Genomic DNA, 18,893 nt, shown 5'->3' on the forward strand with positions numbered 1-18,893 from the left:
CAGAGCAAGAGTGGTAGAGTAGGGCCGTAAATATTCTTGCAGGTCCTGGCTTAGGAGATAAGGAGTGGCACTGGTCTGTTTACCCAAATCTCCGTCTTTGAAAACACAATTCAGTGAATTTAAGAAATGACGATCTGAGACAATAGTTTCTCCTGAAAATAGATATCACTGTTCCCAGAACAGCCATTGTTTCAACTTGTGCTAGAAATCTGTGTAGTTGCTTGGGGTCAGCTTAATAAACGGAGGATAATTGCTTCGTCAGTCATGCTTTTTAAGACTGCAGTGGTAAGTTTTGATTAGCCATGCTGATATTGCTAAAGGGGGGATGTGTCTGGGCAGATATTTAACTTGTGTGGCTCTTGACACAGAATGACCAGTCTCTTACATCTCTCTGAGTACAATAATCTAACCCCCAGGGAATGCAATGCGGTGGTTGGAGAGTTTGGTGGGTGGTTTTTTGTTTTTGTTTTTGTTTTTTGTTTTGCTTTTTTTTTTTTTTGCATGTCTAATCCTTTGCTCTTAGGAAAGTTGCGAGGATCTGTACCTCTAAAAATCCATTTTCTAATATACAGGTTCTGCATAATGCTTTCAATATCTAGCCCTCTGTGTCTTAGGAAGGCTTAAACTGAAAAATCCAAACCACCTGGGATCTGGTGGAAAGCTGGGAACATTTGCTTCCCTTAAAATATGTTGAGTGGCATGCTATGCAGGAGAGAGTATTATCTAACTGATGGGGATAATTTTAAAATGGGATGTGCCTGTATTGCATGAATAAAATTGGCAGTGGTAGGCTAATTTGGATACACAATTGCACTTGCAGACACTTTAACATTTAAGCACCAATTAATACATACAAACTTCTTCTATTTTCATGTGTAGTTATGATGCATTTCAAAACTGCATTTGTAATGCATTAGTCTGCATTTCTTCAGGTCAGACTACTGAGGGATGTATTTGATTTTGATATCATTTTTTGAAAGGATTTAAGTTTTAAAAAAAAACACCAAACTAATTGGTACAATTGTGCAGTGCTGTGGTATACCAAGCCTATAAGGTACTAGTAGTGATTAGGTGTCCCACAGCTCAGAGGCCAGTGCTGAAGGTGCTTCAGCTGCTCGGCCCTTATAGGTACTAGTCCTGGTGGGTCCCCCCAGACATGTATCTAGAGTGGAGTATTTTACTAGGGCTGGCAAGAAAGGGAAAGCTGAAAATGCCATAAATAGAGTGTCTTAAATAGGTACAGCTCAAAGTAAAACAATAGTGGTTCCTGTTTGGTCCTTGGGGGGAAGCCTAGTCCTGTTCTTTATTAAAAGCAAATAAGAGCTTGCAGATTTCCAGGTCAGGCTCAGGTAGTCGTGTGTCATGTTGGGGTGCCTTTGCACTAGCTCCCTGCCCAGTGTCTGCTGCTTCCTCACAAGTTCCACACAGACCTGAACCTTCTTGCAGTGTCCAACTATCACGCCCTGTTTCACACATGGTTCCCTGGCTGCTGTTGCAGCCTTCTCTGCACACAGTTCCCTGGAAATTTCCCTGCATTCAGCTGCTCCTGGCTTGCCTGCAGCTGCTGCTTCCCCAAAAGCCAGGATACTTCCTGGGTCATGGTATTTCATTGCAATTCTGCCCTACTGGCTAGGGCAGAGGAAATGAATGTGTCTACATATTCACCTCCAGAGGGCCCTAAATCAGTGGAGAAAAGGTTGATGGGAATTGTAATTTCCAGTTTAGTAGATTTGTCTATTGCAGATAGATTGGAAAGAGCAAAACTATTTTATATAAAAACTCAGATAGTTAAAAAGGAAACTGGAAAAAAAAACTGTGACAGAATACTGTGGGTCAAAGCCTATGGCCCTTTCTGTAGTCCCTTAATTAAAACAGATTTCCTACTGACGTTTTCATTAAGGTTTTGCCAGAATAAAGACTGTAGAATTTGGTCCTACATATAAAATGAAAAAGAACATACTTCAACAGTGTCCAATCCACAGATAACAATGCTGTTAAAGAGGGGGAGCATCAAATATACTCACAGTTCAAGGACATATGAAAAAGATAAAACCTCTATTCTATTTTGCATGGGTGCTTACACTGCGTTTATCACCATAGTATCTTAGCACCTTGCAGTAGTGCCTTAGGTGACATGACTAACATCTGTCACATGTCGTTTGTTCTTTCATCCTGTCCCCTGGGGGAGAAGTGTGCGTAGTGAAGTGTTTTTGTTTGGTTGAGTGTGTTTTGTCGGTTTTATTTTTTGTGTGTGTGTGTTTTTATATATATGTTCCTATGTGTTAGAGGAGTCAGGTCAAAGATATGCACCTTGCATTTAGCGTGGAAATGATGAGGTTTGTGATGGTCCTTAGTTCCTGGGGGAGTTCATTCCATGGTCTTTGATCAGCCCCCAGGGAAGTTCTTTCTCCCTCACAGATGAGCTTTACCCTTACTGAAAAGAGTTCCATTGTCCCAATAATCTCATACGTTACCGTAAGCAGTGAAATAAAGGGGAGAGATGAGAGAGTGTTTTACCGGCTAATCTGGCAGAGATCAAGTGGTACAGTCTCTGTTGTTTTTAAGGCACAGCCGTGTGTTAGGGGAACTGTAGAGGTACACTTTGGGGATCACAGAGTGTGCACACAGCCACTCTGTCACTTCAGAAGAGGGTGCAACATCTACTTTCTGTTGGGTCTGGCCTGCTCTGCTCATGTCCACTCACTTTAGACAAGCTACTACCAGCAGTGGCTCTGGCCTCACTCCTATCTATCCAGCTGTCTAGCTTCTTCTGTTGACAGCAATCAGTGTAGTATCTGGGCATCAGTATGGGCTAGAAAAAAACATTTTGCCTAGTTCCAGTGTGTGTGTGCACAAGGTAAGGGGGCTTCCTTGTGTTGTTGTCTTGAACCTCATCCCCTTTGTGGACCAGCATAGGAACTGAACATGGTCTTACCTTTAGTGTTTTTCTTCTTTCTTCCTGACAATTGTCTTGGGGATAAGCATTAAAGGTGACTCTAAATGATAAAATTCTATTAAAATAAAATTTTAATTTAACGTTTTCGTCTTAGTAACAGTGTGTGCGTGTGTGTGTGTGTGTGTGTGGGCAGTTGTAGCCTGCTATAAATTACTTTAGTTTTGGTTATCAAAATCCAGTGGCTGAAGAGGAGTGTAGGGAGGAAAAGGATCTGGCACATTCTATTTGCATCACACAAAACTGGAACAAACACAAGGGGACAGGATCAATGAGGCATTGATCAGTGTCCAGTTGTGCAGGCATAGATTTCCATTAATGTTTTGAAAATCAGAAATTCTGCATATTCTGTTTTATGTTAATTGAGCACTTCGGGCACAAAACAGCATGTTGATACATTCCACCTCTTTAGCTGCATTTCTTATATTGCTTCAATGAAAATATGTCTCTTGCTAATGCATCTTAAATGGATTCTTTGAAAATGCAGCCCTGTCCATCTTAGGGAAGAAACTTATTCTGCATTAAAAAGTCAGAGTGTTATGGGAAAAGTGAGGTTACAGAGGATTGGTAGGAGGCTACTGTTACACTTGAAAGCACATTCCTCAATATTTGTATGTGTGAGTTTTTGAGAACATTTAATGTTTCATGCTAAGGGAAAATCGTGATCCTTTGAATGGAATGGTGATTCTTTATGAAGACTCCTCCAATTTGCTGTTGCAGTGTTACAGACCAACAACAGTAAGTACATTAAGTCTGTGGCTCCCTCAGGTTTATTTTTAAACTAAAATTAATCTACAAACCTCTTCAGAATTTATTTGAGCTTTCATATAGGATAAAAAATTAACACAATTATTTTATGAACATATTCTATTTTTTCCCCTTCAACATGTAGCTTGGTTAAGTGGAGAGATGTACCTAACAGATGTTTTGTTTGTGTGTATTGCTTGACAACAATTGGCACCTTACAACGGCAAAGCTTAAACCAATTATGAATAGCTGCAACAGCAAAAATCAAGATCAATACAACACAAGGTCGATTTTTTTCTTGTAATATTACTTTGTTGAGGAGTTGGAGGGAGGTTAGGGAGGAAGAAACAATAAATGTATGTTTTTGCACTTCTTTTCTTATGACCGCAGAGTGCAATCAGTGTGTCTTGTGACAGGGAAGTAGTATCTCGTATCTCTTTAGAAACATAGGTTATAGTGGTACATAAAAACAGGAGTGCAAAAACACCATCATAGGGTAATTTTCCACAAAGTAAGGGGAATTGGTGATCCTTTAGTTTCTCCCTCAGCCTCCTTGCCCCATTGTGAGGTCCCCAGTTAGACTCTCACTAGTGGCCTCATGTGGAGCAAAGCCAACCCAAACCACCTCCCCCCACATTCTTCCACCCCCTTGTGCTGAAGAAGAGAAGATTAGCCTGCCAAAGGATGAGAAACTGTGAAACTCCAGGGTAAGCCAGCAATTGAGGTTGCTATACTGTAAGCTGACCTGCACACCATTTAAAACTATGCATGCAGGGAATAGAAGGCACTGTCAGGTATGCCTCATCTCTTCCTTCCCAGTAAAAAGAGAGCAGATCTAGAGACAGATCATGGGATTAGCGAGTCTTCGATCCAGTTTTGTGAGGATAGCTCATTTGAGGAAGAGTTCAGCTTAACAAAGATAGTTCCAGCAAGCTGATCTGGAGAGATGAAGCATTATTCTGAATTTGTCGCTGCTGCCTATATAGAGAATGAGGTTGATCTCGCAGAAACCTTGCAATGGTATCAAAAGTTGAAAAGTTGCTAGGGAATATAAACTAGAGGACAAGAATACCTTACTTAACTTACTGAGCAAGATATGATTGTCCTTCCAAGCCCGTTAAGGATCATTGTTGCCCTTAGAAGATATAAGAGAAAGTATCCTGCCTGTCCACTGTTTGGTAAATTCTCAATCTTCCATCTGGAGGACCCCGATCATAAATTTTTGGTCTCCATAACTCCCATAAGCTATGTTGCCTTATGAAAAAGAAACAGACCACTTGAGCAGAGTCCTTCAGCAGTCTCTGGTCCTACCACAGGTGACACCTTGCTGGATGGAACGTATCCCCAGGAATACTGTAGTCAAGAAGATAGATTGAACTTTCAAATACATGTTTGCATTCCCTAACTATTTCTATGGCTTACTCAGAATGCGTTTCAACCCAGCCACTGAATCTGTCATCCCCTCAGTAAATCCCAATCCAGTTTGAAAGACACATTCCTTTTATAGCCTGACTGCATAAGAGGGTGTGCTAAGAGTTTCAGTTTCCGTTTCCATGCACTACAACACAGTGGCTAAGAACATGGAATGATGATTTCTCTAAGCCATGCTTTACATTTTTACAACCTGTCCTCAAGAACAGATATTCTTTCAGTGACTGTTCAGATCAATCTCTAAGCAATGTTTCTGAAGAGAGGTTGTCTTCCAGACAAATCCTCCCAAAAGTACCAGTGGTATAATGGAAGTCATCTTATAACTGTATTTGTATGGTTCCTTCTTTAAGCAGGTCTCTGAGAGTCTCTCTTAGTGTAAGGAGGTGTAATTTACATCACCTTACATATGACAACTAAAATTGGCTCTGGTTAATAAACAGGGGGCTCAAAACTGTCTAATTGGTGATTGGCTCTGATCCTTGTTCATCTACTTGAGGAGGTTCACCCAAACTTTACAAATTGGTGCCCCTGGGTGAAGATAATGAATTAATGAGTTTAAAAAGTCTTATTTCATTACCTGCAGCACACTCCATTGCACAATGTGTAAAGGTTATTTTGCCAGTGATGCATATGCTAATATATTTTATTGAAGCTATTTTGATATACTGAAGCTGAAGTAGTCTATACAGATTTTTCTAAAGTCTATTAGACATTGCATTTTAGGAGAGCTTTAAGAAGACGGATTTCCAGAGGTTATCTTTTCCTCCCTCTTCCAGGGAAAAGTTAGAATGTTTCATTTAATTTATGTTAATTAGTATAATTTCATCTGGGTTCAGGGGATAAGAGAGGAGGTGGGAGAGACTGAGTTTCCTTAATTTGCCTTCATTAACTACGTCAAGCATAAACCTGTTCCTCTTGATGTAGATGAAGGGTAGAGTAAAAGAAGGGAAATTTTGCTGTACTTTCAGGCTGATGTTAAAAAGAGTTGATGTTGAAAATATGAATGATAATGATGACAATGGTAGGGGAAGTATGAAAAATTAGGTGTGTTATGATGTGTAGTACAGCAATACTTGTATATTTATTTTTCATATATCAGTCTTTGGCTATATGTTCATGGGACTTTCTGAAGCCAAGGAGAGTCACCGACATACATATTTAAGGGCAAAATTAGGCCTAAGTATTATAACGGGCATCCTTGTTAAATACTGGTACATCTTAAAAGGGTGTCAGATTATTTACGCAGTTAACATTTGATTGTCAGATGAGATTTTAATGGTGTAAATAATAAAATAAAAGTTTAGAATTCTACAAAAAAGGCATTCTAGTATGTGTTCACTTGTAGAGACATAAGAGCCATTTTCTACTATGTCTGTCAGACTATTGAATATTCAGTGTAACAGAAGTGCAAGAGTTATACAAATTATTGGGAAAATGAGGTGTTTGTAGTGATTTTTGATGATGTATTTTAACCTGAGCTTTCTGTTACAAAGAGTTTAGTTCATTTCTGCTGTTGATCCAGATCCGCTGATTCAGAGATGCAAAAGTTTTATATGGAACACTGTCCAATTTAGTCATTTTGCCTAATGAGATGAATAAAACTTGTGTCTGTTTGTTAGCTATGGTAAATGGTTCTACAGTAGTATGACATGGGTAAAGGATGACCTGATACTTGTTAGGTGAGGACACTTATCAGACAAAATGTGTTTGTTTAAATTTTTAAGATTATCAACGAGCATCCATGCTATACTCAAATAATGGACTGCTCTTGACGCACATATTAATATCCTTACAATTGTTTATTAGTGGGTATTTTTCTTCACAATCCTAGCCCTAGAAATTTTTCTCTTTTGTATGAAAGCCTTGATCCTGCAGAGTTTGATAACCTCTGTCAAGGTGAGTGGATTTTTCCAGCCCTCATATGTGGCATCTAAAAGAATTGGCACAGACATCATTGGGGCTTCTCGATCACTTAGAGATCATCAACAGAAAGTGCTGTTTCTGTCTCCTACACAAACCTAAAACCAGAAAGATCAGGATCTAGGAAATCTGTAGCTTTCAGTTGCTGCTGGAGTAACTTTGTCACAATCTGCTTTCCCAAAAATATGATACACTTTCTTCTGAGAACTCCCGTTTTAAACTATGAGTGGAAACCTCCTATCCTAGGCTTTAATTCCAAGTGTAGCCTATTGGCCAACTGCAGTCCATAGAGTTCAACCTTGTGGCCCAGGCTCTCCTTCTCTTCATTATAGAGATGTGGCCTGGAGAGACTACAGGTTCCAACATACAGTGCTCATGATGGCTACCATAGCTCATGGAGACATGCTGGGGTCTCTAGACATGTGTCTCAAATATGTCACTGTTGCTGACATTCAGATACTAGTGTAAGGAAAATGGTATAAACATTCCGTCGCATAGGTGGCAGGACTGGTTGAAAAATAGCAATTATTTGTCACTGGAAATTAAAACCAAAAAATTATTCCCCCTCCCCCCTCCTGCTGCATTTGCCAACATTTTGTTTGTGTTTGTTTTTTGTACAAAAGATTGACACGGAAAAACCAAAACATCATGGTTTCTAAAAAGATTTTTTAGTAAAAATGTTCATATTTCAAAAATTAAGAAATTGTTCTTTTTCAGGTTTTGTTTGTTAATTATGAAAATATGGAAAATGTTGACTGAAAAGCCATTTTTCACTGAAAGAACTGGGTTGGGTTTTTTTGGGTGGGGGGATGAAGGTATTAACCAACTCTAATACCTACTGTTTAAAAAAGAAAGGCAGTTGCAAATTGGGCTTCTGATAATTTTGATGCACCAGTCAGTGTAAATGTTAAGAACCCCCATACAGCACGAAACTGAGTCTTACTTTAAATTCTGACTTCAATGGTGGTAAAGCTTACTTAGGGCAACTGTGAAAAATAGGGTATGTTTAAATTCAGCGGGCTTGGAAGTAATGATTTTTTTTAAAATGCCAAGATGTCAAAACAACTACAGAAAAGATTGAAGTACACCAACATGTAACAATGCACTTCCAGTTTATCTGCTGCTGAATTTTTTCAATTTAATAATCCTGTCTTCCAGGGTCTAAAGTGGTGGTTCATTGTATGTAATGTTTTACTGTCACTCTACCAGCATTAAAAAAATAATTGAAATTATCTTGAGGAAACCAAATCCCTTTATTTCAAAGACAAATTAGATTGATGTATCTTACCATTCTCTATAGATTTCTTCATAAGCGCATTACTTGTTGAAGTGGTACCAGACATTTTGTATATTACAGCAATTTGCATACATTCATTAAGCTGTACTTTGTAAGACTTACTGACAGGGGCATTTGATGATTTTTTGTATGTGTGCACTGTATTGTGTCTTTACACAGAGCAATCTGTTAAATCATGCCTTTGTCCTTTGGTTTGTCAATAAATGATAAATGAAGCAAATGTTAATAGCTGTGGGAGAGTTTTTGGTGTTCGCAGAATAAAGGACAACAGTGGAAGGCATGATTTGTTTGTGAAAAAGGCAGTCAGTGACAGTAAAGAAAGAAGAGCACTACAAATAAATACTTTTTACAGCTTGTTTTATATCTGTATATGCTTTTCAGGATAGCCTACTGAATAAACACTTCAAAAATAAATGCTACTCAGTACCAGGATCCAGAATTGGACTGGTGGTAAGAGAGAAGAGGTTGTTTCCTTGTGCGGTTCTCTACAGCTAAACAATGGAATGTTCATGTTGTTTTCTGTCACTTTTGCAGTAGAGTACTAGGAAGGAGCAGCCATCTGCAGGCTGGCTGATTATTTGGGTGGAAAAATGTGACATTTTCCCAAATTGTGCCTGCAATCCAAGTTCCACCTACTTGTGATACCTGACTAATAAGATGCCTCTCATAGTTTGCTGTGCATAAGATGATTGTCCCTTTTGTTTATTGCATGCTTTCAGTAGTGAAACTATTTCAGCAATGAAATAGTTCATAATGTTGACATTTAAATTGTCGTAATGGAGCTTCAAAGTTAATACCTATTTGAGATGAATGGGAACAGTTAACCTCCCTCAGAGCTATTGTTTCAGGCTATCTGCAGATTCATTTGAACTTTATTGTGGTGTTTTACACCCTATTTGCATTTTGAAGGCAATTTTCACAACTATAAGGTCCAGATAATTAATTTTTAAAAATAAATCCTGGCCTCTAGAAGCCAATATAGCAACCTCTAGGAAAAGTACTGGCTCACAGAGTCATCCCAGTTCAACCCATGTGTGCACTTAATAATGTGGAGTAAACACTATGGTAGGAGACTGGGAATAAAGAGGAAAGATATGGACACCAAGAAGGGTAAGAGATGAGAGAGAGACAGAGATAAAAGGGGAAAGGGATGACTACAGACTGATGGTAAAGTAAAGGTTACCCTTTTGGTCACCCAGGAAGTCTTCAATTGCTTGTCATGGTACATGTACTAAGTAGCTTATGCCATTTTGCAGGTGATATTTTGCTGATTTTTCACAGTAGCTTTAGTGGGATTTCTCTTCGTCATTCCTATATTTCTCATCTCTGAAGCACTGACAATTTTTGAGATCAAATAGAGGATGCAGAGATGTAGTTCTATTGTTCATGCTCCTTTATTGTGGATTCTAAACTTTCACGTCTGTCTTGTCTGCATTTGACATAAACAGTAAGAATGGCAAACAAGTATATAGAGTGAATAATCCTGGAAATTGTAATATTTATAAAGATTTCTTGAACACATAGAGCAGAGTAGTGGGGGGTTATTTGTTGTTGTTGTTGTTCTTGCCTGCGTGTGCTTATGCATGTTTTAGCCCAACCCCTGATCCCCATCCGTCTCCTCCTCCCCCACAAAACATCAAATATGAGCCTCTGTGCCCTTTGAACATATGTTCATGCACAGAGCTGGGAGTATAGGTTAAAGCGTGAGTTTTTCTATAAGTTGTCCTACCTTTCTATCTCGCAGTAAAGATGCCACTAACGCACATGTTGTTGAGCTTGTGTTTAGATAGGTTTCAGAGTAGCAGCCGTGTTAGTCTGTATTCGCAAAAAGAAAAGGAGTACTTGTGGCACCTTAGAGACTAACAAATTTATTAGAGCATAAGCTTTCGTGAGCTACAGCTCACTTCATCGGATGCATTTGGTGGAAAAAAAACCACCATTTTTTCCCATCAAATGCATCCGACGAAGTGAGCTGTAGCTCACGAAAGCTTATGCTCTAATAAATTTGTTAGTCTCTAAGGTGCCACAAGTACTCCTTTTCTTTTTGTGTTTAGATAGTTCTCCAGTGCCATCCCACAGCTCTTGGGGCCTGTGTGTTATGTCCCCTCTACCTACTCACTTCCCACTCATCTCCTATGCACTGGAAGCTATCTGCTGTGTTCAGTGTGGGGAGCCTAAAGATTATCTACCACCAGGCTAAGGATGGCAAGTCTGGCAACAATCTGTCTGCGTGCCTTTACCACAATGTATTCAACCACATATTTACTGCTACCGTGAGCATGGAGCCTTCAGTACTGCATAACATGCTGCTAATTTTTTTTTTTTTAAAGACCAATGCAGGTTTATAGGTGCACAAGGCATCCCTTATTTCCCTTGCTTCCCTGGACCCAGCCCCAGTAATGGCAGGCACACCTTTTGATTATTTGTATGGAGTCTGCAAACCAGCAGCATCTTGAGTTAACTCCGTGGGAAAATTCTAGCCCTTATCCTCATGGATGTTGTGCAGGCCACAGCACAGATGGAACTGGCTGCATTGGTATCCAAACAGATTTGTAGGCAGCACCAGCTTGCTTTCAGCCTTCCAAATGCACACTCCTTCACCATCTGCAACTGCTAAGTGTGTAATTAATCCTTCTTCTGCCAGGTGCTCTGTGGTGAGGGTATGGTTTCATAAACCATCAAGTAGGGGGTAAATGAGATCTCTTAAAATAATTGGGCACAAATACCCCATTGATAATCATGTTATTTGGATGGAATAAGGTCCCTGTTTGTCCAAATAGATAAAAATAAAATCTCCTCACCACCTTGGTGTCATGCACGTTTCCTGTACATCCCACATTGGTGTTCATGAACCTGCCTTTGTGATTGACCAAGGCCTACAGAACAATAGGGTAGTATTCTTTACAGTTGACATATTCATGTGGTCCTTGTGGTAGGCAAATGATGGGCACTTGAGTGTTGTCAGTGGCCCCAGCACAGTTTGGAGACCCCATTCTCCGAAAGCCAGTTATTATTTAAGGCATATTACCAATGTCTACCACTTGTGGCAAAACCACAGTATTAATGGTTTCACAAGCTACCACCACCATATCATCAACAGTTGACTTGCCAATAGTAAACTGATTATCCACCCACCTGTAGTAGTTAGGGATAGCCAGCTTCCAGGTGGCAATAACAACCTGCTTCTGGACTGGTGTGGCCTCCCTCATTTGCAGTCCTGGCACTGGAGGGTCATTCGGGGCAAGCTCCTTGTACAGATACAGGAAGGCGGTCTTTATCTTGCGAAAATTCTGTAGTTACTGCTAGTAATTCCAGGTTTGCAATCACATTGTGATCCCACAATGCCGTGCTAGTTGTCCTGTGTCAAAAGCACTAGTCTGTATAGGAAACCACAGTTGCAACATGCAACAGATATCTCCCGTCTGCCGTGAATGAGCTCTCCTCTGAGTCTTATCACCACCTTCCATTCAGAAGGAAATGCTTCTGAAATGTCACTCACCGTCTTCTAGATCCTCTGTCTGTATCCTGTTGGAATAACAGTTCAGCCACAAGTAGAAACAGCTCATCCAGTAGTTCTGGATCCATGGCTTGGCACCAGCTGGAACAGACAGAGCTGGAAGTGCTTCTGCTAAATGCTACACTGTCTACCACATGCCTTTCAAGATCCAGGGGTCCTACACGTGCCTATCACAACATGTACTGTACCTCATCCAGTGCACAGAATGCCTCAATAACAGCTATAGGGGTGAAACCAGAAAATCACTACGCTCTTGAACAAACTCACAGAGGAAAATGATAGAAGACAAAAACACCCTATTATCTGTGGGTGAACAAATTTCACAAAGGTTTCAGAGTTTATGCCCAAATAAATTTGTTAGTCTCTAAGGTATCACAAGGACTTCTCATTGTTTTTGCCTTTCACAAAGTGATCACTCTGTATCTGACCTATCAGGCTTCATCCTCAAAGGAAACTGCACAACACTTTCAGAAGATGAGCCTAGGAGCTTAAATTCATAACTTTGCTAAACACTAAAAATCATAGGTTTCAGAGTAGCAACCATGTTAGTCTGTATCTGCAAAAAGAACAGGAGTACTTGTGGCACCTTAGAGACTAACATTTGAGCATAAGCTTTCGTGGGCTACAGCTCACTTCATCGGATGCATGCAGTGGAAAATACAGTAGGGTGATTTTATATACACAGAGAACATGAAACAACGGGTGTTACCATGCACACTGTAACGAGAGTGATCAGGTAAGGTGAGCTATCACCAGCAGGAGAGAGAGAGACCCTTTTGTGGTGATAATCAAGATGGGCCATTTCCAGCCATTGACAAGAACCTGTGAGGAATAGTGCGGGGGAAGGGGGGAAATAAACATGGGGAAATAGTTTTACTTTGTGTAATGACACATCCACTCCCAGTCTTTACTCAAGCCTAATGTAATGGTGTCCAGTTTGCAAATTTGTCCAGTCCGTTTCTGAAGTTTTTTTCATGGTCTTCATAAAGACACTGGATTTATGCCTTATTATGACAATCCGTAACCCACTAACGCTCCTTTTTGGTCCTGTGACTACAGGGATGTTAACGGGCCACATCACCTTGAACAGTGCCTTAGAATATGTGTTAACTACTTATGATTTAAGACTGCGAGTCTGTCACAGAAGTCACAGATTCCGTGACTTTCCATGACCTCTGTGATTTTGCAGTGGGTGGTTCTGGCTCAGGGCTAGGGGCATGGGGTTGGGGGCGGCGGCTGGGTGCCTACCTCAGGGTGGGGGCTCCCACTGGCATGGCCCTGCAGGTCCTAGGCGGTGGAGGGGCCAAGGTGCGGGGGGAAGGCTCTGCGCCACCTGCTGCCTGTACCCACAGGCCTTGCCCCCGCAGCTGCCATTGGCTTGCGCTCCTCCACTGCCTAGGAGCTGCAGGGACGCGGACCTGGGTAGGGAGCCCCTGCCAGCCCTTCTCCCCCAGCACCAGTGGGGTCCCAGGCCACTTCCCTCAGCACCCATGGCGCTGCCGGACTGCCCCCCCCGAGCACCCGTGGCCCCCACCCAAATTTTAGTCACAGGTATTTTTAGTAAAAGTCATGGGCAGGTCACGGGCTTTGAATTTTTGTTTACTGCCCATGACCTGTTCATGACTTACTAAAAATATCCATGACTAAATCGTAGCTTTACTTATGATAAACTATCTGTTCGAACTTATGTTTAGCTGTGACACTCGGACTACCTTCCCCAGACCTGAAGAAGATCTCTGTGTAGCTCAAAAGCTTCTCTCTCTCACCAACGGAAGTTGGTCCAATAAAAGTTATTAGCTCACCCACCTGTCTTTCTAATATCCTGGGACTTACAGCTACAGCCACGTTGCATTTTGCTAATTGTGCTGGCTAGCTAAGAACACATCCACACAAAGGCCCAGGAGGGATAAACAAGTTCTTCCACAATATATACCAACCAATTCCTAGGGTGGCTCAATTTAGTAAGGCACTAAGAACACTGGATTATCCCCCCAAAACATATGTAACTCCAGTGTCAATGTTGATGCAACTAGATTGGTATGGGGCATGTGCAGCTCTGTAGTGTGGACATTTGGCAGTGGCTTGGCAAGCACATGTGCATATACGTATCAGCCAGGACACACATACACTCTGCAGTGTAGATATACCCTAAGAAATCTTCAAGATAGTGTGGTAGACAAACTGATGGAGCCACCAGATAAGAGTTGGTACCGAATAAGGACCATTCCCACCTCAGTCTGGCACTTGAATTGTTGTCTTTTCTACTTTCCTTATTTTTCTATCCCTTTCCATGTCAGTTAATTCTTTTTTTGTTTGTTTCCTTCTTCTGCCACATCTTACAGTTTTAACTGTTCAGTCTTTTCTTTTTCTTCTTTCTTTAGTAACTGTATAGTAAAACTAATTTATTTTGTCAAATGGATTATACACTGCACAGTGCTGATATCTGTATCACTGTGTCAGAATCACCAGGAGAATTTATAGAGACTCTAGCTACTAATTGTGGGTAAGTGCTATTCACATGCACATACACATGCACATGCCTGAACATGTGTCTGCTTTAGGGACAGAAATATATGGAGCCAGATTTTGCAATCCATAGTAGAATTGTCATTTTTAACCTTTCTTTATTGATGCATGGTTCTCTAATTCATGCTGTTGTTCTGCTGCAAATCAAAGGCAGAATGTGGCTCAAATGTATGTCTGTTTGTAGGTTTTTTAATAGATTTTTATTTTCTGCCATACCACTAGCCATTATACATATTGAATGTGTTGGTTTTATTCTATCATTACTGATAGTTGTAGTAAAATTACTATTCTAAAACTTGATGTTTGCAGGAACTATCCTGTACTATTTTTGAATTCCCATAAACAAGCTTACTTAAAAGCTTTATGATACTGTATATGACTTAAATGTAATATTTAATAGATTATCTTACTAGTCATTCTTATGTCACACAACATGCATAGCTCTACACATACTGTAAAGGACAATATTTTAAACTTGTTTCCAAATGGAAGTTTAGCAGAATTATTTTACTCTGCTTTTATGCCCAAACTATTTACTTTCAAAAAAAGAAAAGGAGTACTTGTGGCACCTTAGAGACTAACAAATTTATTAGAGCATAAGCTTTCATGAGCAACAGCTCACTTCATCGGATGAAGTGAGCTGTAGCTCACGAAAGCTTATGCTCTAATAAATTTGTTAGTCTCTAAGGTGCCACAAGTACTCCTTTTCTTTTTGCGAATACAGACTAACACGGCTGCTACTATGAAACCTGTCATTATTTACTTTCAGTGACATAATTTTAATGTCTCTGGTTTTCCTTTGCAGATCTTGGTCACTGAAGGTGAAGCAATCTTTGGCTACATGCTTCTACAAACCTGGTGAAGATATACTACAAACAGGTACTGTATAGGATAACTCCAGAGTTGGTCTTACATTATTTGGTTATTGAGCTAAGTTTTTATGGCTATTTGTTGTAATATTGCAATTCTTAAATCCTCTAAAAAATCTCAGTTGTCATTAGTGGAGTAATGTGGTAGATCTTTGTATGCTACATTTTCAGTAAGGTATGTAGTATTTGTATAGGAAAATAAAGAAATGCATGATGCACACGATTGTTTAGAGAGAACTGCTTAGAACTAAATATATAGGTTTAATTTCAAAGTGGGCACAATTGTGGGTGTATATGAGCATCTTGGCAGTGGAGTTAATATACAGCCCTGCGTTTGGGCCTCGATCCTCCAAACACTGACTTAACTTTGCTACTGTAAGTAGTCTCGTTGATTCCAACTGGAATTATTCAAGGTAGAAACATTAAACATATGAGTAAATGTTTGTTGAATCAGGGCTGTAGACGGTGAAATCCTGGCTCCACTGAAGTTAATGACAGAACTCCCACTGATTTCAGTGGGGCCAGGATTTCCCCCAGAATGCCTGTGGGGACTGCACAGGCAGTTTAAAAAATATGTACATTCATATAACTAAGCCATTATTAGATGATTTGGAGTTACTCAATTAGGTGTCGAAAGTTGGGTCACACCTTGTGACACTTGAAAATGTTGTTGTGCTACTGGAGATGAAGAATGTGAAATGAGAACATTTAGAACAGTTTATTCATCCAAAAGGATTTACAGAACTAGATAATCTTTCTATTTTATATCTGAAGAGGAGCAGGGTTTTTCAAAGATACGGATTTGACAAACAAACTTTATTTGATCCTGTATGAGGAGCTTAAAAGATTTAGAGGGGGAAAGGGTGAATTGTTCTTATGAAATAAAAACTAGGGTCAGGTCCAGGGTGTAGTAGTCCTCCAGGCAAAGATGGGATTTGGCAGTAACCTGGTTGTTCCTTATTAGGCCTGTCTTGACATGAGTAATTGAACATAGGTGAGTCCTTATTTCCTGGGGGGCAGGATTAGGGAGGTAAATAGATTAGCAGGCTGGAAACAGAATGTCTGTACTAGCTAAAATAAGGGGGCACATCCAGGGAATGATTTACAACAGACAAGATAAGAATGGGTAAAATAAGCCTGGAATGTAAGGTGAGGTAAAGAGTAAGTCGCACATGGACAGGGCGTGCTGTACAGTGATTGGTTTCGGCAATCCAAGCCCATCCCAAAATGTTTGATGAAATGTATAGTTTCATCTGTAGATTTTAGTGTATTTTGAAAAGCTGGAGAAGTACCATTATTTCCATTTACTGGAGAAAAAAATATTATGTTTTAAATTAAAAAGAAGATTTTTTAATTTAAATTGGATTTTTTATTTAAATTGAATATGTTTGTTTATAAAAATACAATTTTTTACAATTAAATTTGAAATTTACAACTTAAGTTAAGGCCTACATTTACTATAATCTATTTAAATCATTTAAATTAAACACAAAAATAATATTAAGCAGTACATATTTGGTGCCAAATTCTAAAGAAACACCACTGAACTGGTGGAAGTCACTTGAAATCAGAGTTTGCTGAAGTGCTAAACCAGCTTTTGACAGCAGTAACCTCTTCTGCAGGTACAGAGAGAATACTTTGTGCATTACAGTGTATTCAATGATTTTGTTCAGTGATTAATTTATTCAAAGTTAAGAAACCAATAGGGACTTGGACAAAAGAAGGAAAGCTTGTTTTTCTTCTTCCAATCCGCAGATAAAATGTAGGTGTGCGAAGATGAGATCTACTAATTCTAAAATCTTGAGGCATATGGTGACCAGAAAAAATCAATTAAATTTGCCAAGCACAGAATAATGGGTGAGATAGATAGATAAATTATTTAATAAATAAAATAAAAAAATATAATAAAATGCTATTTTTGTGCATTTTTAATTGAATTTGAATTTCTGTCTAAAGAGAGCTTGACACAAATTGCAAGTAAAAATTAATCATCTAGTAAATAAGATATGCAACATTTATCATTTTCTAACATAATAAAAAATGTAAAAAAATAAGAATCTGAATAAATGCAAGTTCAGATATCTAATTGCTTAAATAAATGTGTATTATAGTGGTGCAGTAGTGCCACTATCGTTAAGGTTCCATAACAACTTTTATTTAAACCTAGACCTTTCTAAGTCTCATTGTCGGAGTACTTTGAAATTTGGTGCTCATAAGGAGGGTGCAGTATAGGGATAGTGATTGAAATTTGGGATCATTTGAAGTAGAGGTTGCGGAGATATAAACCCTGAAAAAAAGAGCTGTTTTTGAAAAAGTTTTTTTTTGCAGAGCTAGAGATAAAACTGTTGATATGATGCAGGTCAAAATCATCGCAGTCTGTGAAGTTTTACCCAAGGTAGTGTATGACACCCACTAAATCTTTGGGGGCTCCAATCTGAGCATGGTATGTAAGAACATGTTTGCTTCTTTGCTTGCATAGATGGGTAGTCCAGAAGGATTGTATTGTGCATGCACCAATAAAGAAAAAAAAATATGAGAGGATTTCTATGCAGCCAATTTATACTTGCCTGGTTAGTTTGAGGGAATGTGCTAACGCTACTGCCTCTGGTGAACATACCACCATTGACATTTCTAATCTGTACAACTATGCAATAAAGATTTAATAATTCATATTGCTTGCCGCAAGTTGTCTCTGTTATAATGTGTTTTAATTTTATCGGGAAGTTTGCTGTGAACACAGCAGAATATTTTTGTTATATCAGGTGGGGAGGCGCCAAAGACAGCACTTGGTGAGTGTGGGGGGGTGGAGGGTGGCAGGACAAGGACAGGGAGCGAGGTTGTGGCTGCAGCGGGGTTAGGCAATGAAGATAGGTGGTAGGCAAGCTTTGGACTGGTTGTTTGAGGAAATATCTGTATTGTAACCTCCTGAGGAGATGGGAAGGGTGGGAGTGGCTACTTGCTGAACTCAGGGTAGGTTAATGTGGTGTTTTCAAAGACACTGCCATATTTCCAACATGTGGATACTGGGTGATTCCCGGATCATGAGGTTGCAAATGTTTGCAGGAGAACAATGGGTACAGCATGCCATGGGGACTGCTAAGTGCAGGCTGATTTGGGAAGAGAGAGGTTGCTTGCGTTGTCATCATATTTTACCCACTCTGCAGCATTTACGTGGTGCCATAGGAAATTGTGATCTACTTGATATTGGGTGATTCACTCGGGCAGAAATGATCTGGGACTTATTCCTGATGTACACATCAAACTATGTCTGAGAGCATATTTGGACTGCATCAGAGATTTGTGTCCAAGAGCAGTGATGGCTTCCTCTGACTTGTCTGAGCATCTACATAATTACCTCAGTGACAATATGAAAGCTATTAATAAGTCTGGAAGAACATTTTTGGGGAAATTTGATGGTTCATGGTGTCACAGTTCAAGGCCACTGCACTTTACTTCCCCCTCCCTGGTCCAGCGAGGGCACCCACTCTTGGGCAGAGAAAGGAGCCTCTCCCTCCTGACCAGGGAATTTCCAGGCTTCACAGTTCCCTGCCTACACTGTGAATTCCCCAGCAAGTCAGACTGCGTAAGCAGGCCTGCTTTCCCTTCTTCTCAGATGCTATAAACAGTGTCATT

The 18,893-nt window shown here is 39.8% G+C and overlaps 1 protein-coding gene across 2 annotated transcripts in view; it reads left to right on the forward strand.

The window, feature by feature from the left end:
* ENOX1 (ecto-NOX disulfide-thiol exchanger 1) overlaps positions 1–18,893 on the forward strand; it is a 504,797-nt gene that overhangs the window by 72,349 nt on the left and 413,555 nt on the right. For both annotated transcript variants that reach the window (XM_038386734.2, XM_038386735.2), the window contains exon 2: positions 15,197–15,270. The gene's annotated coding sequence lies outside the window, so the exon portion shown is untranslated. The remainder of the gene's footprint in view (positions 1–15,196; positions 15,271–18,893) is intronic.

The sequence above is a fragment of the Dermochelys coriacea genome, chromosome 1 (assembly GCF_009764565.3).
Source record: "Dermochelys coriacea isolate rDerCor1 chromosome 1, rDerCor1.pri.v4, whole genome shotgun sequence".
Classification (NCBI taxonomy): Eukaryota; Metazoa; Chordata; order Testudines; family Dermochelyidae; genus Dermochelys; species Dermochelys coriacea.